The sequence below is a fragment of the Pelophylax lessonae genome, assembly GCF_965119305.1.
Source record: "Pelophylax lessonae genome assembly, chromosome: 2".
NCBI classification, from domain to species: Eukaryota; Metazoa; Chordata; class Amphibia; order Anura; family Ranidae; genus Pelophylax; species Pelophylax lessonae.
In genome coordinates, this window is record NC_138769.1 from 96,466,285 (window position 1) to 96,490,629 (window position 24,345).

At 43.6% G+C, this 24,345-nt stretch overlaps 1 protein-coding gene across 1 annotated transcript in view; it reads right to left on the reverse strand.

The window, feature by feature from the left end:
* The window catches only part of TIAM1 (TIAM Rac1 associated GEF 1), a 588,418-nt gene extending 574,912 nt beyond the window's left edge, over positions 1-13,506 (reverse strand). Inside the window, exon 1 of the mRNA XM_082245498.1 lies at positions 13,375-13,506. The gene's annotated coding sequence lies outside the window, so the exon portion shown is untranslated. The remainder of the gene's footprint in view (positions 1-13,374) is intronic.
* Positions 13,507-24,345: the final 10,839 nt, after the last annotated feature.

The following is a 24,345-nucleotide window of genomic DNA, read 5'->3' on the forward strand; positions in this document are numbered from 1 at the left end:
CTTAAACAACGTCTGTTTACCAGGGAGCCATGAGTGGTGGGGACCTATCCATGATTCTACACAGAATGATTCCAATCAAAAATGCCCCCCTTTAATATATAGGACACATTGTTTTATATCTATTTTATGTTCTATACAGGAACCCTTACAGAGATACGATGAAGTCTTTCAGACTTAAAAGGCCAGAAAATTGTCACTCTCCTGAACAAAAAAAAAGAAGGAGTGATAAAAAAGCAATTAAAAAAATTAAATAGCACAACAAAGAAACATCTGCAGATAATTAGTCAACCCAGTATCATACTAAGAGGGAAAAAAAATAAAAAAAAATTGCATTGCGTTGTACTGCAAGCTGCTCTAATTATCATATCATATGCTGAAACTTCTATTGCACGCAACAATGTATGAATAAGGATCAGCAAAGCTTACACTTACAAAGAAAAACACATTTTAAAATGACAATGTTTAAGCACCTATTTACCCTTCAGACAGGGAATGACCCAGAACATTGAGTTTTAGAGCACATTGAGCGCACAAGAACAAAACAGCGGCACACAATGCAAGTACAATCTGCTAGGACAGAAGGTACAACCTTTTGTATCACACTGACAAATGGTCATGCTGTATTAATACTACAAGGACAGGGCAGGCAGATAGGGTCCTCCAATGTAAATTCCCCTACATCGCCACATAGAAAACACCAACGGAGCCATGATCTTTTGTTTTAGAAGCTTGTTGTTCGATTGAAAATATTTGTGTATAGTTTCTTAAAATATTTGCAATTCAAATAATGCATTACAGCAAGAACAAGGGTGTCCACGAATTACAAGCTTCTGACATAAGCTAAAATGTCTGAACAAATGTCTGAACAAGCATTACCACCACGCATATTTCACATTTAGATCCCAAGAACCTGGTCAGATCAGAGTTTAAGTATACGTTCATCTAGATTAGGCTTTCAGGGCACCTTAGGGTTCCTCCAGAGGTTGCAAGCTGTTCCTTGAGCAATGAGCAATTTCTGCAGACAGTAAAATCTGTAATGAGACTTTATATTTATGACGGAGGTTGGTAAATGGCATTTGCCTTGGTTGTCAGTGGAATAGGCCTTATCTTATAAAGAAGGTCAGGTAAAAAGTGCTTCTTTACATATGAAAATAAGAGGACAAGTTTTCCTTTACATTGGGGGTCAGTAGCAGAGGTCCCCTTTATATTAGGGATTACTGGACAAGAATGCCTATTTGGTGGTCAATGTAGTATCCCCTGCTAGGTTTTATCACTACTGGAACTATGCAGGCACGGTCAGGTAGGAAATTATCCACCACTCTTCCTAGCAATCTCTGAAGGAGCTCTAAGGTTCCATGAAACTGTAGTTGAGAAAGGCTGACCTGGGTTTGGCTTTATGAGATGTTTAGGATAGACCTGGAAGCAGTAGTTTTCCCAGAAAAAAGTAAAGGTCTTCAGTTATGCTTTATTTATAGTTAAAAGCAAACCTGTGCTCCGCTTCAGGACACGAATGTGCACAAGAGAAACTACTCTGATGTGCAGGTACCTGGTGAAAGCAGTCAGTAAAGGGCCAACACCTTCCTCGAATCAGGTTCATAATAGGCCTTCCAGATTACCACAGGTGCTGGATTTTTTTTAGCCCTATGTAAACTTCCAGAAGTTGGAATGGACCTGCGGGAGCAGAGTAAAAGCAAAAACAGACACATTCGGGCTGATATACTAAAGCCTCGTACACACGCAACAAATTTCCGCCGACCGGTCGTCCGTCTTTTGTCCAGAGTGGTGTCTGTTGGTTGGAATGTGCTCTAGACTGCACACAAATTTTCCCGCACGACAGAATTCTACTTCAGAAGTGATGTCATGTGTTGGATTGCTTTCTTTGTGTTCTTTTATCTCTGAGCATGCCCAGTCTTGCTCATAAGATTTTTCCCCATCAAAATCTGTACTAATGAGACGAAAATCAGACGTGTTTTGGCGGTTGACAAAAATTATATAGCCTGCACGCCAGGATTTTTTCGGCCGAAAAGTCAGAGTCGGTTGTCGGAAGCACCATACTAACAAGCCGAAAATCGGCAGATCGGTCGTCGGACGAAATTCTACTCGGACGAATTTCTACTCGTGTGTACAGGTCTTAAGAGGGTTGAGAATCTTCATGCAATCAACTCTGAATTATTCATTGATTTGCTTTCTCCTTCATGTCCCAAATGTTCTTTTGGTCCTTCAACTTTTTATGGTTTGGGATTGCCCAAATACACTGGCCTTTTGGTCTGAAATCACAGACTTCTTTGCCTCGCTTTCACAATGTCTCCAACATATAGATAGATAGATAGATAGATACAACTTTATTGTCATTGCATAGTACAGGTACACAGCAACGAGATGCAGTTTGGCATCTACCAGAAGTGCAAAATGTAGCAATCGTGCAAAAGTGCAGATAATATCTAGCATATTTACAGTGCAGATAACCATCTAGCATAATTAAAAAATATATATACACAAATGAATGTGAAAAATTGGGCAAAATGTACTGTAATGATAAAGATACATACAGATATAAATAGTGCAGATGTACTAAGGAGTGAAAAGATATACTATGTAGTATGTACATGTATAGTACTATGTAGTATGTACATGTACTTATATACAGTCTTTTGTTTGTGTTTGTTTTGTAATGATTAGCGGTGTAATGTTGAGTTCAGTAATATGATGGTGGATGGAAAAAAGCTGTCCCTGAACCTGCTGGTTCTAGTGCGCAAGTTTCTGTATCTCCTTCCTGATGGAAGGAGGTTAAACAGTTTATGACTGGGATGCGAAGAATCCTTGATGATGTTGTGAGCTCTGCTCTAGACCTGTAGACCTGCTAGATGCTTGTTGGGTTATATGCAAGACTCCAATATTCCCAGCTCCACAAAACTCCTTTTAAAACTTAATATTTTACCACGCTAAAAATGTTAATAGCTATTAAGTGGGAATCTCCTGATCCCCAAACCCATTATTTTAGACTTTTTAACCAAGTCATCCCAATGTTTCAATTGATCTAGGAGACCTGTGGCTGCCCAAAGATGATTGACAAACTCTGGTCCCTCTGGCTGGGAACACCATCTATTTTTTTTTTTTTTTTTTTAAGTGAATAATAAAAGGAAAAAATAAATATATTGGGACTTTAAAAGGTTAAACATAGAAACATAGAATGTGTCGGCAGATAAGAACCATTTGGCCCATCTAGTCTGCCCAATATATCTGAATCCTATGAATAGTCCCTGGCCCTATCTTATATGAAGGATAGCCTTATGCCTATCCCATGCATGCTTAAACTCCTTCACTGTATTTGCAGCTACCACTTCTGCAGGAAGGTTATTCCATGCATCCACTACTCTCTCAGTAAAGTAATACTTCCTCGTATTACTTTTAAACCTTTGCCCCTCTAATTTAAAACTGTGTCCTCTTGTGGTAGTTTTTCTTCTTTTAAATATGCTCTCCTCCTTTACCGAGTTGATTCCCTTTATGCATTTAAAAGTTTCTATCATATCCCCTCTGTCTCTTCTTTCTTCCAAGCTATACATGTTAAGGTCCTTTAACCTTTCCTGGTAAGTTTTTTCCTGCAATCCATGTACTAGTTTAGTAGCTCTTCTCTGAACTCTCTCTAGAGTATCTATATCCTTCTGGAGATATGGCCTCCAGTACTGCGCACAATACTCCAAATGAGGTCTCACCAGTGTTCTGTACAGCGGCATAAGCACTTCTCTCTTTCTACTGCTTATACCTCTCCCTATACATCCAAGCATTCTGCTGGCATTTCGTGCTGCTCTATTACATTGTCTTCCCACCTTTAAGTCTTCTGAAATAATTACTCCTAAATCCCTTTCCTCAGATACTGAGGTCAGGACTGTGTCAAATATTCTATATTCTGCCCTTGGGTTTTTACGTCCCAGGTGCATTATCTTGCACTTATCCACATTAAATTTCAGTTGCCAGAGTTCTGACCATTCTTCTAGTTTTCCTAAATCCTTTTCCATTTGGCGTTTCCCTCCAGGAACATCAACCCTGTTACATATCTTTGTGTCATCAGCAAAAAGACAAACCTTACCATCGAGGCCTTTTGCAATATCACTTATGAAGATATTAAACAAAATTGGTCCCAGTACAGATCCCTGAGGTACCCCACTGGTAACATGACCTTGTTCTGAATGTTCTCCATTGACTACAACCCTCTGTTGTCTGTCACTCAGCCACTGCCTAATCCACTCAACAATATGGGAGTCCATGCTCAACGACTGCAGTTTATTGATAAGTCTTCTATGTGGGACAGTGTCAAAAGCCTTACTAAAATCTAGATATGCAATGTCTACTGCACCTCCACCGTCTATTATTTTAGTCACCCAGTCAAAAAAAATCTATAAGATTTGTTTGACATGATCTCCCTGAAGTAAACCCATGTTTTTCATCTTGCAATCCATGGGATTTAAGATGTTCCACAATCCTATCCTTTAATAGGGTTTCCATTAATTTGCCTACTATTGATGTCAGACTCACTGGTCTATAGTTGCTCGATTCCTCCCTACTACCTTTCTTGTGAATGGGCACGACATTTGCCAATTTCCAATCTTCCGGGACGACTCCTGTTACTAATGATTGGTTAAATAAATCTGTTAATGGTTTTGCCAGCTCACCACTAAGCTCTTTTAATAATTTTGGGTGTATCTCATCAGGACCCTGTGACTTATTTGTCTTCACTTTAGACAGCAATCTTAGAACGTCTTCCTCTGTAAAGACACATGCATCAAACGATTCATTAGTCATCCTTTCAAGTGGAGGTCCTCCTTTTTCTTCTGTAAAAACTGAACAGAAGTATTCATTAAGGCAGTCGGCTAGCCCTTTATTCTCTTCTACATACCTTCCGTCCTTTGTTTTTAATTTAGTTATTCCTTGTTTTAATTTCCTTTTTTCATTTATATATCTGAAGAATGTCTTATCCCCCTTTTTCATAGACTGAGCTAGTTTTTCTTCTGCCTGCGCTTTAGAAGTTCTTATAACTTGCTTGGCCTCTTTCTGCCTAATCTTGTAGATTTCCTTATCTTCATTGCTCTGGGTTTTTTTTATAATTACAAAATGCTAGCTTTTTATTTTTAATGATTTGGGCCACTTCTGCTGAGTACCACAGTGGTCTCTTCCTTTTTTTGCTTTTACTGACAAGTCTAATGCAATTTTCTGTTGCCTTCAATAATGCACCTTTTAAGTAGTCCCATTTCTCCTGGACTCCATGTAATCAGTACCAGTCTGATAAGGACTCATTTATGACTAATTTCATTTTTGAAAAGTCTGTTTTTCTAAAATCTAAAACTTTTGTTTTTGTGTGGTGTGACTCTTTCACAGTTCTTATATTAAACCACACTGACTGGTGATCACTAGATCCCAAGGTTTCGCCTACAATGACATCATATACCGAATCCCCATTTGTGAATACCAGATCCAAAATGGCCTCCCTCCGGGTTGGCTCCTCAACCACTTGTTGCAGAGACAACCCCAGTAGGGAGTTTAGAATATCTGTACTCCTGGTAGAACTTGCTATTTTGGTTTTCCAGTTTATATCTGGAAGATTGAAATCTCCCATAATGATAACTTCTCCTTTCATTGTCATTTTAGCTATTTCTTCAACTAGTAGATCATCTAGTTCTTTGTTCTTGCCACCAATAATCCCATGAAGGAAGAGAATACTTGATGTAATACATTTTCTATTTTTTTTATTATGACAACATAATAAAAAAATATTTAAAACCATATTATAGGAAATGGTGTAGAGAAAAATGTGCGGCATCTCATCATAAAGGGGTAAGTATGGTTGTGCAAAAGACCCTTTTACATGCCCATTCTATACAGAGAACTAGTTCATGGAAACACAGAATCTGCGATGATCTCGGATATCCGGGCAAAAAACACGAATCTTATGTGCTAATTGATTACTCTGCATTTTGCTTAAAGTTTCTTTAGGGGATACTTCTATAGGGAGATTTCTACAGCATAATTAATATGGGTTTAAAATATATATGTAGCACCCTACAAGGTAGGTGCTAGGCAAAGTATAGTGGGCCATAGCTGCCTAACAGCAGGGCCATGATTTTTAGCTTGGCTGTCATGTCTCCCAGGTGTAGCTGTTGAGACTGGGGAGTCTCCCCACTGTGCTCCATGAGAGGGTTCTCATTGGGCAGTGGAGGAAACCCAGCTAATGGCACACTCAGGTCTGTATCTACCCCAGAAAGGTAGATTCTGCCGCACAGGATTCTGGGAGTGGGTATAAGTTTGAGGGGAGCGCATGACGCAGCGTCTTTGGTGGGAAGCAGAGTCCCAGGAGGGAGAGTACGTCTGTCTCTCCTCCTGTCAGCAGGATCGGGTGTCCCGGGCAGCTTGCCTGAGGGGACGGAGTGAGCTGAGCGGAGCAGAGGGGGGTCCAGTTTCAGGAAAGCATTCCCAGTTCATGAGCACTGTAAACTGCCCCTGGGGGTCTGCCTAGCAGAGGGGACCACTCCGGTGAAGGTCCAAGGGATCCAGCTAGCTGTAAAGGGGGTGCCAGTGTTGACCCTGAAGTGTAGAGGGGGTGCCTAGAGAGGACCCTGAAGTTCAGAGGGGGTGCCTAATGAGTGGACCCTGAAGTGTAGAGGGGGCGCCAGTGGATGGGCCCTGAAGAGTTAAGTGTACAGCGTGCAGTGTACAGTGTTGAGAGTTGTAGCAGCACAAGCAGTTACAAAGAGCTACCTCAGTCAGTGAAGGGCTAGAGGGAGCTGTTTACAGGACTTTTGAGATAACCTGAGTGTCAAGAGTCAAGTCTCAGTATAGTCCAGGACTTTTTGAACTAACCAGAGTGTCAAAAGTCAAGTTCAGCAAGTCAGTATTTTTCAAGCGCCAGCAAGCGTTGGTTGGCATCCAGCTGGCGTCAAGACCGCGCTAACAGGCATTTTTCTGCAAAGTGTCCCAGTTGTATCTAGTTGAGCCAGAGGAGTATCCCACTTATTCCCTTCTTCCCATCCACATTATCAAATAAACAAACCAAAGATGCCGGAATGGTCATTGTCTCCTTTGGTATTCAGCTTAAATGGGCTGAAGGTGTCACCGGTAACAATGGCAGACCCACATCAGGCCCAATGCCTGGAAAACCTGCTACACATAAATCCATTTCCACATCATTGGTACATCACATTTTTCAAAAAACCAAAAACCCATCATGAATTCCAAAGCCATAATATACAAGCATAAATATTTGAGTACTCATTAGGCACCTACTCAAACCCAGAGGGGGGAATATGAACCATCTATATTATCCATAGAGTAATATCCTCAATGCAATTCATTTTGTGCTTTTTGTATTATCTTAATAGCAGATATGGAAAAAAATAGGTTAGTTAATGATGAATATTTCAAAAAACAGATTTATTGGTCAATATGGATGATACTGTACAATTTGTAAAGAAGGAAGCAAAGTGATAGGACCAAGCCACGCTGTGTGTGTGTGTGTGTGTGTGTGTGTGTGTGTGTGTGTGTGTGTGTATGTATGTATGTATGTGTGTATGAAGTGTGGCTCCATAGACACAGACAACTCGAGAGCAAGACCACATGCGGGCTCCTATAGCAATTGGCTTGCGAAGGGGCCCCAGAAGAGGAGGGTCGGGGCCTCACTGTGCAATGCCATTGTACAGGGCAGGTGAGTAGAACAGGTTTATTATTTTAATAAAAAAAATAATAATTTACAGTACTAAATTTTTAGGTGTGAATATTCACTTTACTTCTCCAATCATGTGAAAAGCACATTCCTGTTCTCATTGAAGTAAACATGAATTTGCTTTTCACATGATGGGATGATTTAAGTAAATATTCAATCAATTCATTCTTGTAAACCAGCCTTTCTACCCCTTAAAAAAAAAAAAAAAAAAAATGTATTTCTTAGGTTAGGTTCACACTTATGTAGGTGCAGGAATACATGTAAATCACATGCTTTCCTGCACCCACAGTCAAAACTCACTGCTCTTTAGCAGACCCATGGGGGTGCCATTTATTCTTAACCGCACCCACACATCTGAAAACACAGCACATTTTCATGTGCATGAAACCACATGGCGCAAAAGCCCCATGCGATTTTAGGGCAGCTGCAATTTTGAAAAGTTACAGGGATCTTTCCTGCGTTTCCTGTGTGCAGTAAATAGCTAGATGTGAACCTAGCCTTGGGGAACCCTTACTAAAGCCAATTCATCCAGGTCAATGGCAAAAATAAACCTCATGTTGGTAGTCAATCGAAAGAATGCAATCCTTACAGTAGTGGTCAAAATAAAACCTGTAGGCCTTATGTACACTGGACGTTTGAAAACCTCTTCGGACGCTGTAACTTGACAGCTAGTGAACAAACTTAAACATCCATTTGACCAACTTTACCAGCATTCATTAGCGTTTTTTCGTAGACAACAGTTTTTACTGATCCCAAACGTCTCTCTCATTACAAACACCTATAAACTTAAGTGCCTATAAACGTTTCTACTGCGTTTAGACCCGTTTTCAAGCTGTTAGAAGCATTTGGAGTTTCAAATGCCTAAAAAATGTCATCCTAAACATTTTGTTGCTTTCAAGATAATGCCTCTAAATGCAATTGCCTCTAAACGCCTATTAAAAATACAGTGTACATAGACAGATAAGATAGAGGAGAGTTCAGGGTGGGTGGAAATAATGGGGGTTTGGAGCATAGAAATTCGCTTGGTGCGCCTAAAAGTGCAGTTGTGGATATTAATAGGCGCCAAACGCCATTAATCCCTTGTACTGAAAAGTACAATGAAAAGCTCTTTTGTATAAAGAAATCCTAGAACTCTCGGTGACAAAGAGAAACAGGCGCAAGCTGTGTCATGGTCGATGTCAACAGAATGAGTCCTGCTCCAGCACAGTTTATTTAGAGTCAGGAAACAATGGGAGGTTGCGACTATACAACCAATCACAAACATGTATATTTTTAAAAGTACAATAGAAATGGGAGTGTATGTTAATGGACAAACTGAGCTGTGTGCAGGAGTCTCCAGCTGTTGGGTGCAAAAGGAATCATGCACTATTGCCAACGATGGCACCCAGGTATAGGAAAATACTGCCAAACACTATACAATGGAACTAGCATGGATTCTCATGAACGAGGTCACGCCAGTACATACACATGCACTCCTGTCCTAACCCGTTAGAGTGAATCCTATATAATATAGTTCATAAAAAAACATATTTGATGGTGATTATGCTACTGTTCCAGTAAATGAGACTATATCTGCAAAGGAAAATAGAAGCAGTATTTCAATCATGTGGATCAATTATAATAATAGAAAGCTAGCAGCCATTACTCCAGCAAAAGGGCAGATACTTATCAAAACGATAATAATTCCACATCACAAACATATCTCCGCCAGTGAATACCAGGGCCCCGGCTGGCTGATATACATTTACATGGCACAGTTAGCATCACACTGCCATATATCCGGACCAGCGTTCACTAGCTGCTCAGAGTGCCCATTGTTCAGGAGATCAGGAGAGTGGTATGCAGTCTCCATTTAATTTGGAGAACTTTATTCTACAGCCGCTGATCAGTGTATTCTGGAGTGAAGTGCCCACTGTCAGAATACAATGTTCTTCCATCCATTCATCCATGGAGGAATTCATTTGTTTTATTTAAAAAAAAAAAAAAAAAAAAAAAAAAAAAAAAAAAAAACCCTACCCACCTTTGACCAATTTACAAAAGGCTAAGAAGATAATTTGTGTTGCCGTTGGTTTTGCCAAGTGTTATAATGTAGATCCTGGAGCTTTGCAGGTACAATCTCATTGGAGGTCAAATCAGCCACAGTTCAAGAAACCCTAGAGTTCCATGGTACCTTGGTTAAACTGGCAATCGACTATTCAATTATTTTTATTTTTGTTCAGCCTGATGGAATGAAAAATCAAAAATAAAATTCCTCCATCCACACTAAATAGCGCATATGGACGAATCTCCTGTTGCAGCTATTGTATTTTGACAGCTGGCCCCACCGGCTGTCATTTTGCCAGGACAGTGGCTGCATCTGATTGGATGCAGCTCCTGTTCAGCTGACAATTTTCCGCCTTGCTTCTGCAATTTTTCAATCAAGAAATGTCAAGAGGGAGACAGTCAACTGGGCCAACCACTGAGCAGATAGGCACAATACATCAGTGTATGACCAGCTTTAAAATATCTCATAAAAAGTCAGAGTTATCTGCATTGCATACAGATCTACCTAAAAGCGGCGTTTCACCTGTTTTTTGAAGGTCTAATTACTCTCATGCCCATTCTGAATGTTGTAATAAATGGCAATTATTTTTTAATTTTTTTTATTTGTATATACTTTTAACTTTTTGCAGCATTTCCGGCTGTGGCCGCCAAGGTGACTTCATCACTTGGTGATTTGCAAGGGCTCCTAGGATAGCGGCATCATGTATCCCAGGAGTCCTTGCGAACTGACTAGTGACGAAATTTTGCATTATTTCCAGACCAGAAATGACGCAAACGGGATGTCAGGATTGACAGGTTGCTATAGCAAATTGCTACGGCAACCTGTCGGGAAGACCGAGAGCTGCTCAGTGCGCAGGCGCAAGATTGGGAGGTGCATGCTGGGTAGCTAGCTGCACCAAATCCCAGAAATCAAGAGAAGAGGGCTTCAAATGCCCACAGATAGCATGGAACCTGCCTGCTTCCGAGATCTGGTTAATATTTTTTATTATATTTTTTTTTTTTTTATTATATTATTATTTTAAACACAAACTATAGGGATTACACATAGGATATGTACTAAATGTTGCTAGAATGTTTAAAACAAGTATGAAGGAAAAAAAAAAAAAAAAAGGAGTATTTGGGGGGACTTACTAGACCCAGGACCCTGAATTCACTATAAACAACTTTTCACAACAGCAGTATATAGCAGTCTTGTGACTTCTATCAGGCTCTGGTTAAAGCTTGCAGGAGGAGTTTTCATTCTGCCCTAATTGCCTTATGAGGCTGCATGACTCCTGACCCTCTGTCTGCATAGTGCCGATTGGCCCTGTGCTGTTCACATGAACACTCCTAAGAAAAAAAAAAAAATCTCTAGCAATACACACCAAACTGAGCATGTGCAGCATGTCTACAAGGCTCTGTTCTATCAGCAGATAGATTGGGGTCAGTGGAGGAAGGGAAGGATCAGAGGAGACAGGATCAAACAGCCTTTTTATACAATGCAGGGGATTAACCCCTTTAGGTTCCACAGTTATTGTAACAAGCATGCTTTACTGTATATACAGATTTTACTCTTGTGGGTTTAGTAACACGTTAACATTTTAGTCAAATCAAAAAAACACACTCAAGGAATAATCTACAGAATGAACAATAACGTGGTTTGCATTGTCTGTTAACTTGCTGCAGCTTTCCTTCCGAATGTTCCCCCCCTACCCAAAAAACATCCACACCCTCCAACCGACTATTTTCACTGGTTGGAAAATATCCATATTTTGCCAAAACTCAAGTGATTCAATCAGAACCCTTGCATCTTTAGGACAGGACTGGTTTGCTGATTCTCTTGATGCATAAGAAGTACAGAACAGGAGCAACGGGAAGAATGACGGAGATTGACAAATTCCCCCCCTCAGTGATTTCTAAACTGGTCCCTGAGGGTTTTATTTCGCAAAAAATCATTCTATCTTCAAAATTGTCCCATTTGTCTCCCCAAGATTGAAACCTTGGTGAGGGCAAAAAATTTCACACAAAAGCCATCACAAATTCTAAATGAGAGTCAGAGGCTTGAGAAGTCTCCCTCGTTGCATGGACCAGTTGTAATCCTATATAGAATCAAACTGGTTTATGTGCCACCGCGCACAAGCGTGGTCCGGCTAATAATGCAGTAGTGCCATTTACCTTCGGAGGATAAAGTGTCACCAATTAATTGCCTCCATTAACCCAAGCAAATGATGCAATTAACAGCATATGTATACCACCGATTCGATTTATCTAATAACTGCACGTGACGACTAAAATCTCAGCCACTGCCTTCCAATGTCAAACAAACAATCACACACATGCAATGAAATGCTGAGTAACGGAAGATCCCAGCTGTAGCTCAGACCTCACACGTTTCCATGAAAAAATAAAGACGTTACCTTATCCTTCATACTGGGAGAAAATAAACTCTTGATCATTCAACGCACACAGCTGACCCAGCAGAGGAGGAGCGATGGATGTAAACACAGGATTATACACCAACTGTGCTGTTGGCCAACGTACAACGTTCATTATGAAGACATGTATAGGAAAATGATTCCATGACATCAGCTGGTCTATACATTAATGATATAAGCATATACAGGCTCATCCATCTGCATACAGGTCTTCCAGGTAAATGCAATGTTTACATGTGCCATGCTACAGAATCACCCCCCATGTATGATTTCCAGAAAGCGGATTATAACAAGTCGGATGAGTCCTGCTTTTTAAGGTCATCCAAAACAAAAGCCGGGGGTCTGCCAGGGTCGTATGTGCCCGGAGGGGAGGCAATGTCACGTTCATGCAGTGACTTGGTAAAAATGTGAGCACAGCAGGCTGCGGACATCAGACAACATCGTCTGCTGTATCCTCAGGCCAGTCTAACCGTGGTTTATAGGGGAGCACACAATATGGAAGAAGAGCCCAGATTTTCCCAGGGATCCCCCCCTATTTTTCTGATCCAGAGGCCAGGGTCAATGCAAAGCCCGGTAGGGGGAGAGGGTGCAAGCTCCTTTCTAGGTAGAATCTCACAAAATTCATATTCTTGAGGTCTATGGCAGAGAAGGAGAGGGGTGCATGCACAATTGGAGGTGCCATTGCAAATGAACATCAGAAAAATGGCCAGAAAAGCAGGGATGGCAGGGATTCATCCTTGTTAGAAAATGATGATACAAAACGTTCAGTAACCTGATGTAGCCATAGCAGAACATGGAGCAGAATCTGGAGAGTTATGTCCGCAGTGAGGAATTGTGCCCAAAATAATAATGGCATCTAAATATGTGTGTGTAATATATGTATTTATTGATTTATTTTTAGACATATTTCAAGAAAAATGAGCTACATACATATAACTCTGTATATGAGCCTATATATGAACCTATAAAATGGTACAGGAGATGATGACAATTATTATATATATATATATATATATATATATATATATATACATATACATACATATGAATCTATAAATAGTACAAGATTGCTGTTGGTGTTATTATTTAGGATTTATTTAGCGCCAACAGTTTGCTTGGCGTTTTACAAAATGAAGGCAGACAGTACAGTTACAATACAATTCAATACAAAAGGAATGGGAGGGCCTTGCACGCGTTGTGACTTACCTGCAGTCAGGTGTGTCCAGGCACCGTCTTCCCTTCTCCCCCGATATCCAGCTCCCTCTCCAGCCGGTGTTAGATGTAAGACTGAGCGAGCGTATCTCCTGTATCCCTGATCGGCGTGCACGCTCTGCTCCTCACATACTGCACATGTGCGGTGTTTGCTGCTCGCTCCCGATCACTGCCGCTGCTCACTTACAAAGTAACACAAAGCCCTGCGATCGATACAAAAGAGGTTGATTTACTAAAGGAGTAGAGGCTGTTCACTTAGACATGTCAATGGAATACTCAAAGGCTACCCCCATTGGCTGCAGAATTAACCCTTTATGTAGAGGCTGGCTGATGTCTGCCGGCTTAACTCCTGCATGGCTGGCAGCTCCCGGATGTGTGTGGATGATTAACCCTGCATGACTAGGAGCTCCCGGGTGGTTGGAGAGGATTAATCCTTTCATGGCCGGAGGCTAACTGGTGCGTGGGGATGATTAACCCTCTAATCACCATTGCTTCTTGCAACTGGGTAATAAAACCCATTCCTTTCCTGTTTGTTTTTAAGTGTAGAGCCAAAGATTTTTTCTTTTAATAGAAACTTAGAAGAGTGATGGCAGAAAAAGATCACATCTACCCCCTTTTTTTTTCTTTTCTCTTTTTTTTTCTTTGTTTATGTTTTGTTGTTTTTTTTTTTCTTTGTTTATGTTTTGTATGTTTTGTTGTTTTTTTTTTCTTTGTTTATGTTTTGTTGTTGTGTTTTTTTCTTTGTTTATGTTTTGTAGTTTTTTTTTCTTTGTTTATGTTTTGTACGTTTTGTTGTTTTTTTCCCTTTGTCCTTTTTAATCTGTGTATAAATCTTTGGGGCACATTAAAGCTCCGTTCACATGTTAGCGTATAGATCGCGGGCAGAACCGCCGCGGTTCCGCCCGCGATCCGGAGATTATTGCAAATCGCGGGACGCCTGTGCGTTGCCCGTTGATTTGCAATAGCCCCCCAAACGCTGAGCGATGTTGCCGCGATTTCCGCCTGCCGAATCGCGGTAACATCGCGCAAAAAAAATCGCGGGACGCAATACGCTCCAAAGAAGCTCTTGTACTTTTTTGGGCGTAATGCGTCCCGCAATTTTTTTTTGCACGATGTTACCGCGATTCGGCAGGCGGAAATCGCGGCAACATCGCTCAGCGTTTGGGGGGCTATTGCAAATCAACGGGCAACGCACAGGCGTCCCGCGATTTGCAATAATCTCCGGATCGTGGGCGGAACCGCGGCGGTTCTGCCCGCGATCCATATGCTAACATGTGAACGGAGCCTTATGCCCCATACACACGTGCAGATTATCTGCAGACTTTTGTCTGCAGACTTACCAAAACCATATAATATGAGGTCAAACCTAAACACTTTCAATTTGTATGCAATCCGGCAGGCCCTTGCACTACATAGAAAAGGTAAGTCTGCGGACAAAAGTCTGCAGATAATCTGCACGTGTGTATGGGGCATTAGGCTCCGTTCACATGTAGGCGTTTTTGGGGAGTTTTTCTGCTCTAGGATCAGCTCTCAAAACGCCCAACAAGACAAATCCAATTCATTTCAATGGCCCCTGTTCACATCTGAGCGTTTTGACGCTGTGAGCAAAACGCCCAGCGCTCAAAAAAGTACATGAGCTTCTTTTTGGGCAGATCACAGGCGTTTTCCATTGGTCTCTATTCAATCTAAAAACGCCCGCACAAAAAAACGCCTGTAAAAATGCCTGTAAATCGCGGTAAAATCGCTGTAAAAAAACACGCGAAAACGCTACGCTCAGGTGTGAATGTAGCCTTATAAAGAAGTCAATGATTTTCACCAAACATGTATTGGTGGTGAACCACACACTTATTATAGTTATTTAACTAGTTCACTGCCAGAACAGCTTTTGCATTTTTTATGTTTTTTTTTGCCCTTATGTTTAAAAAATCATTTTAAGCCAGAAAATTATGGAAAAACCCCAAAACATTATTGGGGAAGATTTACTAAAACTGGTGCACTCAGAATCTGGTACAGCTGTGCATTGTAGCCAATCTTCTTCTAAAGGCCCATGATAAGAAAATCGGAAGTTAAATTTCGTCCAACGAACGATCTGCCGATTTTCGGATCATTAGTATGGTACTTTCAACAGCCGATTATGAATTTTCGTACGACAAAAATTTTTATCGTACGTGAACACAACGTCCGATTTTCGTTTAATTAACCACTTGCCGACCGCCGCACGACTATCTACGGCGGCGGTCAGCCCCTCACAGGCAAAGTGACGTAGGTCTACGTCGCTCGCCTGTGAGGGTTTAGGGAGCGAGCGCGCGCCGCCGGAGGCGCGCTCCCGCGTGGTCACGGACCCCCCCGCGCGTGTGACCGGCGGACCCGATCGCCGCCGGCCACTCTGCGATCGGCGGGGGAGAGGGAGATAGTCAGGCAGCTTGTGTAAACAAGCTGCCTGTCATTCTCCTCTCTGTATGAGAGATGATCACATGGATCTACTATGTAGATCCATTGATCACTCTGCATACAGTTGAAGCCACAGCCAATCACAGTTAGAATCACGCCCCTAGGGACACACACAGCCCCTCCCTCTCAAATAAAGTTAACCCCTTCACTACCAGTGCATTTTTACAGTAACAGTGCATATATATAGCACTGATTACTGTAGAAATGTCACTGGTAACCCCAAAAGTGTCAAAAATGTCAGTCAAGGGTCCGATCTGTCCGCCGCAATGTCGCAGTACCGCAAAAAAAATCGCAGATCGCCGCCATTACGCGTTAAAAAAAAAAACAACAAAAATGACAAAAATCTTTCCCTTTGTTAGTAAACGCAATAACTTTTGCGCAAACCAATCAAAATACGCTTTTTGCGATTTTTTTTACCAAACATAGGTAGCATAAAACAAATTGGCCGAAAATATTAAAAAATTTTGATTTTTACATTTTTTTTTGGGGGAATTTCATATAAAAAAAAGGGAAAATATTGCTATTTTTGCAAAATTTACGCTCTTTTTTTGTTTATAGCGCGTGATCAAAAAATCGCACAGGTGATCAAATACCGCCAAAAGAAAGCTCTGTTTGTGGGAAAAAAAGGACGCCAAATTCGTTTAGGTACAGCGTCGCACGACCGCGCAATTGTCCGTTAAAGTCACGCAGTGCCGAATCGCAAAATGCCCTCTGGTCGTTTAGCAGCCAAATCCTCCGGGGCTTAAGTGGTTAATACAGTTTTTTGTCTGAAAAAAATCGTAAGGGCCAGACTAGGCATGCTCAGAAACAAAAGAACACATACAAAACAATCCAACACATGACATCACTTCTGAAGATGAATTCTGTTGTACGAAAATGTTCCCGTACGAGAAAAATTTTGGTGCTTGTCCCGTTGGAAATTTTTGTTCGGAAGGTCGGAATCGGCTGTCGAAAGTTGTGCACCCAATATCATAAAATCGTACGAATGTTCCTTGGACGAAAATATTTCCTGATTTTCTTATAGTGTGTATGAGCTTTAAAGTAGTGGTAGTTCCAATTTTTTATGTCACACAGTATTAGCACAAGGGTTTATAAAACACAACATTTCAGTAAAAACACTAAAGTTGATTTTAGGGCACCAAAATGCAATATACTGTATTTTCCAATCTTTTAGTAAAATATAAAAGATGAGGTTGTGCCAAGTAAATAGATAGCCAACATGTTCAACCTTAAAATTGCATGCGCCCGTGATAACCTATATTTTTAATAGATGATGTTTAAAAGCTCCTACAGTTCATTAGTTTAAAATAATGAGCCTAGAATTATTGCTCTAGCTCTTGCGTGCTCAGTGATATGTCACTTATCTAGCTCAATCAACCTTTTTGTTCATAGGGGCCACAGATGTATGAGTTTACATTCATACATGCACGTATGTGGGGGTGAGGGGGGTTCTAAAATTTGTTGGAGGGATTTTAAGTGATTGGGTGTAACTTTAATTTTTTACATTTCGTTTTTTTTTTTTACTAAACTATTTTTTTATCATATAAGGGACAAAATGTGATGATTTTTGGTGACAGGTTCTCTTTAATGAGAAATCAGAGGTCTGATCCCTGATATCTCACCTGCTCTTCAATGAAGCTAACGGAGTGCAGACCACACCAGGAAAGTGATACCAGTCCAGGACCCAGAAGTGATGTTTTACATTAACAGAAAGGGGAGATCAGCAAACGGATGTTTGCTGATCTCCTTCCCCTCTACCAAGCGGCACCCGCTGATGGGTACAATGAAGCCCAGGAAATATAACGGGGAGTGCACGGGGAACCAGCACTTATGGGTTGTCAGACTTAGTGTGTGTAACACCCCCTGACAGCACCGACGTACTATGTAAGGCGGTGGCAGTAAAAGGGTTAAAATGCATACACTAGGAAGATTCATCTGCAGTGAATGTTTGGAGGAACAGTGCCTGTGTCCAATTAGATGCAGGCACTGTTTGGGTATTTTGACAACTGTCAGGACTGCATTATTACCCCCTAACTGCTCTCCCTTAAGCTACAAAGACAGCAGATGGGGGTGTACACTGGTCATTCTTATATTGCACCCACAGAATGCAACCCATTCAACTAAATGGGACTGTGTGGTGGTGCAGGCTTTTAGGGGTTAAAACAAAAAACATAATATCTCACCACCTGTCAAACACCCTCTGAAAAGCAGTCTGCTGCTGATCGCTCTTCAGAGGGTGAAGCTTGTGTAAATGAGCCCTTGCCGTTGACAGACTATCTACCTCTGCTGGAAGTCTGTTCCAAGCATCAACTACTCTTTCAGTAAAACAGCACTTTCTAAGGTTAGTTTTGCATTTCCCACTGTTGTCACTTGAAGGAAGTTGGTCTAGACCAATATCATGCAGCCAGTGCTGAAGGGAATACATGTAGACAGGAAGTGGCTGTAAGAGCCTGGAGGAGATCAGCAGCACTGAAATGTAAAAAAAGAAAGCAAAAAGTTGAAAAGTATATTTCATAATAAAATTTGAATGCTTTAGCAAACTAAATGCCCTCCATTTAGGTCTAGTTCAAACCTGAGCGAATGAATAAACATTTCCCACAGTGCTTCAACACGCAACACAAAGTTTGCAATTAGGGATAGACCGATATGGTTTTTTCAGGGCCAATACCGATACCGATATTTTGGTCACAACGTATCGCTATCGGCTGATATGGGCCGATATTTTGTACATTTAAAGTTTTGAAAAATAAAGAAAATTTTTGACACAAATCTGGTACTGAACATGTTAATTTTTGTTTAATGCTTAATGGCTGGCTGGCTGGCTGGCACCCTGTGGTGGGTGGCTGCCTGTCTGGCACCCTGTGGTGGGTGGCTGGCTGGCGCCTTGTGGTAGGTGGGTGGCTGGCACAGTGGCTGTGGGTGGCTGGCTGGTACAGGGCCTATGGATGGCTGGCTGGTACAGTGCCTGTGGCTGGCTGGCTGGCACCCTATCTGTGGGTGCAGGGGCGGCTGGTGCTCAAAAATGTTTTTTTTGGGGGGGGGGGCGCAAACAGAAAAATGTAATAGGCATTGCTTTGCGGCAAAAAAATTGCATGACTTTGAGATCACAAAAGTGTGAAAGGGGCCTTCAGTAATCAAAGTATAGTGTGCCCCCTTCAATGCAGAGTGACCACAGCGTGCCCCCTTCAATACAGAGTGACCACAGTGTGCCCCCTTCAATGCAGAGTGACCACAGCGTGCCCCCTTCAATGCAGAGTGACCACAGCGTGCCCCCTTCAATGAAGAGTGACCACAGCGTGCCCCCTTCAATGTAGAGTGACCACAGCATGCCCCCATCAATGTAGAGTGACCACAGCGTGCCCCCTTCAATGCAGAGTGACCACAGCGTGCCCCCTTCAATGCAGAGTGACCACAGCGTGCCCCCTTCAATGAAGAGTGACCACAGCGTGCCCCCTTCAATGTAGAGTGACCACAGCATGCCCCCATCAATGTGGAGTGACCACAGCGTGCCCCCTTCAATGTAGAGTGACCACAGCGTGCCCCCTTCAATGCAGAGTGAGCACAGCATGCCCCCTTCAATGCAGAGTGACCACAGCGTGCCCCTTTCAATGCAGAGTGACCACAGCATGCCCCCTTCAATGCCTCTGGCTCTAATCACGTGCTTCAGAAGAAAAGAAAAACCCCATTGAACTCCATGCGTCCGTCGCTACGCATGTAGATTAGGGGGCCGGACGCATGGATAGGGGGGGCGGCGCCCCTGCGCCCCCAACGCACCAGCCGCCACTGTGTGGGTGGCTGGCTGTCTGGCACCCTGTGGTGGGTGGCTGGCTGTCTGGCACCCTGTGGTGAGTGGCTGGCTGTCTGGCACCCTGTGGTGGGTGGGTGGCTGGCTGGCACCCTGTGGTGGGTGAGTGGCTGGCACAGGGGCTGTGGGTGGCTGGCTGGTACAGGGCCTGTGGGTGGCTGGCTGGCTCGCTGGTACAGTGCCTGTGGCTGGCTGTCTGGTACAGGGCCTGTGGATGTGAGTGGCTGGCTGGCACCGGCTGCTGTGGGTGGGTGTATGGCTGTGATACACTCCTGCGAGACTAGTCCCGACTCCAGACGAGGCTGTCCAAGGCGAGGGCGGCGAAAGTGCATATCGGCCCCCGATATATCGGCCTTGCCGATAACTGGTCTAGCCCTAGTTTCTCTAATATTCAGCGCTGCCCATTCATGCCTCAGTGTTGTGATGCTTAAAGCTTGCCAATCGAAGCTCACAAACCATAAGCTCTTTTGGTGCAAAGCTGCATAGTTTTGGTACCTATAGACTTCAATGGGAGCATATGAAAACACTTAAAAGAGCACATAACAAGCATTTTTTGTGCAATTTATTGCCTCTGAAGTGCGATTTATTTCCTCTAGAGAGCCGCTGGTAGTTTGGGCTTATTTTCTCCACTTAGAGCACACACAGCCAGGCACACAGCATTTTCAGCACTCTCTGGCCCTAGAAGCAGTCTAGGCGTTTCTTTTTTAATTAAATTGGATTTGGATGGTGATAGGGAGGATAGGGAGCATGGAATACCCTGGAAATGGAGAACTTGAACCGATCGAGGACTACTAACTTTCTGACTGCACAAAAGAAAGGCTTGTACTCCTTCAGCTACACCTGTACAACACACAATGGTATTGCAAACAGTTTATTGATATTATTTATTTATTTTTACTCTGTATTCCAAAGGTTGTTTTTTTTTTTTATTTAATTTTGAGTGTGTGACCAGCAGCAGAGGAGTAGAAGCTCCTCCTGCTTATGTTTCCCTGCAGACAAACTGAGAAAGAGCTGGGTCATGTGACAGCTGTGTATCGATTAGTAAAAAAGGTGTTTTTTTATTAAAATCTTTACAGTGCCATTATCAATAGGTAGAAATAGAAGGGACGGACAATTAAACAGTGTTTGTTTAGTATCACCTTAAGGGCTCTTTCACACGGCCGCTCCGCTTGTCCGCAAATCATCCTATTTTTTTGCGGATGATTTGCGGACATAATGTAAGTCTATGGCATTGCGGATGTCAGCGGAATACCATCCGCTGACATTCGATTTTCCTCCTTTCAGTTCTGTTCCGGTTTTTGGAACGGAACAGAACCCTATTTTTTCATCCGTGGAAAAAACGAAAAAGGAAGGAAAATCGGATGTCAGCGGTGTCATCCGCTGACATCCGCAATGCCATAGACTTACATTATGTCCGCATATCATCCGCAAACGGATGGGATGATATGCGGTATACGGAGCGGATGACACAAATGTCATCCGCTCCGTGAAAAAAAAAAGTCCCGCAGCGGACTAAAGCAGCGGAGCGGCCGTCTGAAAGAGCCCTAAGGTGAAAGTGCCTTCCATGCTGACAAACTTTTTGCTTCCATACCTCTATCAGTAGTACCTGTAATAAATAAATATTTTCTATAGTACCCAAAGAAGCATCTGTAGACCCACAATGTTCTTGCGGAGTTCTGTGTGCCACCAAGACAGCCATTTCCTATATAGTTAGATGGGTGTAGAGACGTGCTCAGCATAAAAGTTCATCAGTTTATATTTAAGAAGTTTGAGGTTAACGGTTCACAGGTGAACTAAAGCCAACACATTTCGGAGGAAATCCCCCCTTCATCAGGGTTACCAGGACTCTGCAATCTGACTGCACCAAATGGGCCATTTTCTTAACTGATTTCCTAGATTCGGGTCTGCTCTGATCACATGAATGGGGGGGGGGGGGCGCATTCTGATAAATGGGGGAGGGGGGCATCTTCTACTGAAATGCGTTGGATTTATTTATCTCTTGTGTAAGAGTTAACATACCTAGGTGTTGATATGTTGCCCCAGAGAGGACAGGAATAATGCAAATAGCCACAAAGCTAGCCACTAGCCCTGGAGTGTTTTTATCATATTCTGTCTAGGCAATCACTATTAAAGGGTTAATCATTCCAAGTCACCATGAACCTGTTAGGGCTCTTTCACACGGGCTTTCCGTGTGAAAGGTCCGCTGCGGTCCTTTTTTTTTTTTTTTTCACGGAGCGGATGACATTTCTGTCATCCGCTCCGTAGGTCCGCATATCATCCCATCCGTTTGCGGATGATATGCGGACCTAATGTAAGTCTATGGGGGATTGCGGATGTCAGTGGATGACACCGCTGACATCCGATTTTCCTTCCTTTCCGTTTTTTGAACGGAACAAAAATAGGACTTTTTCAGTTCCAAAAAACGGAACAGAACTGAAAGGAGGAAAATCGGATGTCAGCGGATGGTATTCCGCTGACATCCGCAATGCCATAGACTTACATTATGTCCGCAAATCATCCGCAAAAAAATAGGATGATTTGCGGACAAGCGGAGCGGCCGTGTGAAAGGGCCCTTACTCATAAATGGCTTAACTATATCCCCTCATGCTAGTCATGAAGCAGTTAAGTATCTTCAGCTTCCAAGAAACCATTTAGTCAGGAATAGGTTAATCACTGGAGTGCCAATTTTTATGAAGGAGTTGTGTTCCACCATTGAGAGACACTAGGTATTAAGGGGTTAATCATATACCGCCACCATAATGCCACTAGTCATGAATGGGTTAACCCTATTTTGTCTTCAGGGAGTTGTTAGTCATGAATCTGAATTTGAATTACTTTCAGTCACTACTAGTGATTAAGGAGTTAATCGTTTACAGACAACAGGGAACTGCCAATGGGTTAACCAAATAATACAGAGAGACAGCAGCTAGACTTGAATGGGTTAATTATAACCCACCATCAGGAAACAACTAGCTATGAATGGGTTAATCATTCCCAGCTTTCATGGAAACACTACTGAATGGGTTTATTATCTGCACAGACCAGAGCGCTACTAGTTATCAGGGAGCCTAGGAAAGGGTTAAGTACTAAGTAGCTGGACATTGCAGGCAGAGCTGGGAGGGAGTACAAAACTCTGCACAGGGACACCGGAGAAAAAGGGGACACAGGGGAGGGAGGGACAGAGAGGATGGAGGGGACAGGAGAGGGAGGGGACAGGAGAGGGAGGGGACACAGGAGAGGTAGGGGCAGAGGGGATAGAGGGGACACATAGGAGGGAGGGGACACAGGAGATGTAGGGACCGAGAGGATGGAGGGGAACAGGAGAGGGAGGGGACACAGAAGAGGTAGGGGCAGAGGGGATAGAGGGGACACAGAAAAGAGAGGAGGCACAGGAGAGAGAGGGGATGGAGGGAACAAGGGAGGAAGGGGCAGAGGGGATGGAGGGAGGAATAAGAGAGAGGGGGGCATAGGAGAGGGGGGGCAGAGGGGATGGAGGGGACATGGGAAGGGGGGGCAGAGGCAATGGAGGTGACACAGGAGAGGGAGGGGACACAGGAGAGGTAGGGGCATAGGGGATAGAGGGGACACATAGGAGGGAGGGGACACAGGAGGGGGGACACAGGAGATGTAGGGACAGAGAGAATGGAGGGGAACAGGAGAGGGAGGGGACACAGAAGAGGTAGGGGCAGAGGGGATAGGGGGGACACAGGAGGGGGGGCACAGGAGAGGGAGGGGATAGAGGGGACACAGGAGAGGTAGGGGCAGAGGGGATAGAGGGGACACAGAAGGGGGGGCACAGGAGAGGGAGGGGCAGAGGGGATAGAGGGGACACAGAAGGGGGGGCACAGGAGAGGGAGGGGCAGAGGGGATAGAGGGGACACAGAAGAGGGGCACAGGAGAGAGAGGGGACACAGGAGAGGGAGGGGCAGAGGGGATAGAGGGGACACAGAAGGGGGGGCACAGGAGAGGGAGGGGATAGAGGGGACACAGGAGGGGGGGCACAGGAGAGGGAGGGGCAGAGGGGATAGAGGTGACACAGGAGAGGTAGGGGCAGAAAGGAATGAAGGGGCAACAGAAAAGAGAGGGGATGGAGGGGGAACAGGAGAGGGAGGGGGCACAGGAGAGATAGGGGCACAGGGGATAGAGGGGACACAGGAGAGGTAGGAGCAGAGGAGATGGAGGGGACACAGAAAAGAGAGGAGGCACAGGAGAGAGAAGGGATGGAGGGAACAAGGGAGGAAGGGGCAGAGGGGATGGAGGGAGGAATACGAGAGAGAGGGGGCATAGGAGAGAGGGGGGGGACACAGGAGAGAGAGGGGCAGAGGGGATGGAGGGGACACGGGAAGGGGGGGCAGAGGCAATGGAGGTGACACAGGAGAGGAAGGGGACAGAGGGGATGGAGGGGGCACTGAAGAGAGAATGGGGATAGAGGTGACACAGGAAAGGGAGGAGATGAAGGGGACACAGGAAAGGGAGGGGCAGAAGGGATGGAGGGGGGAATAGAAGAGAGAGGGTGCACAGGAGAGAGAGGAGATACAAAGTATGGAGGGAACACAGGACAGAGAGGGACACAAAAGTGAGAGGGGACACCAGGGATGGAGGGAACACAGGAGAGAGAGGGGACACAGGAGAAAAAAAGGGACACATGAGTTAAAGGGGACACAAGAGAGAGAGGGGGCACAAGGGATGGAGGGGACACAGGGGATGGA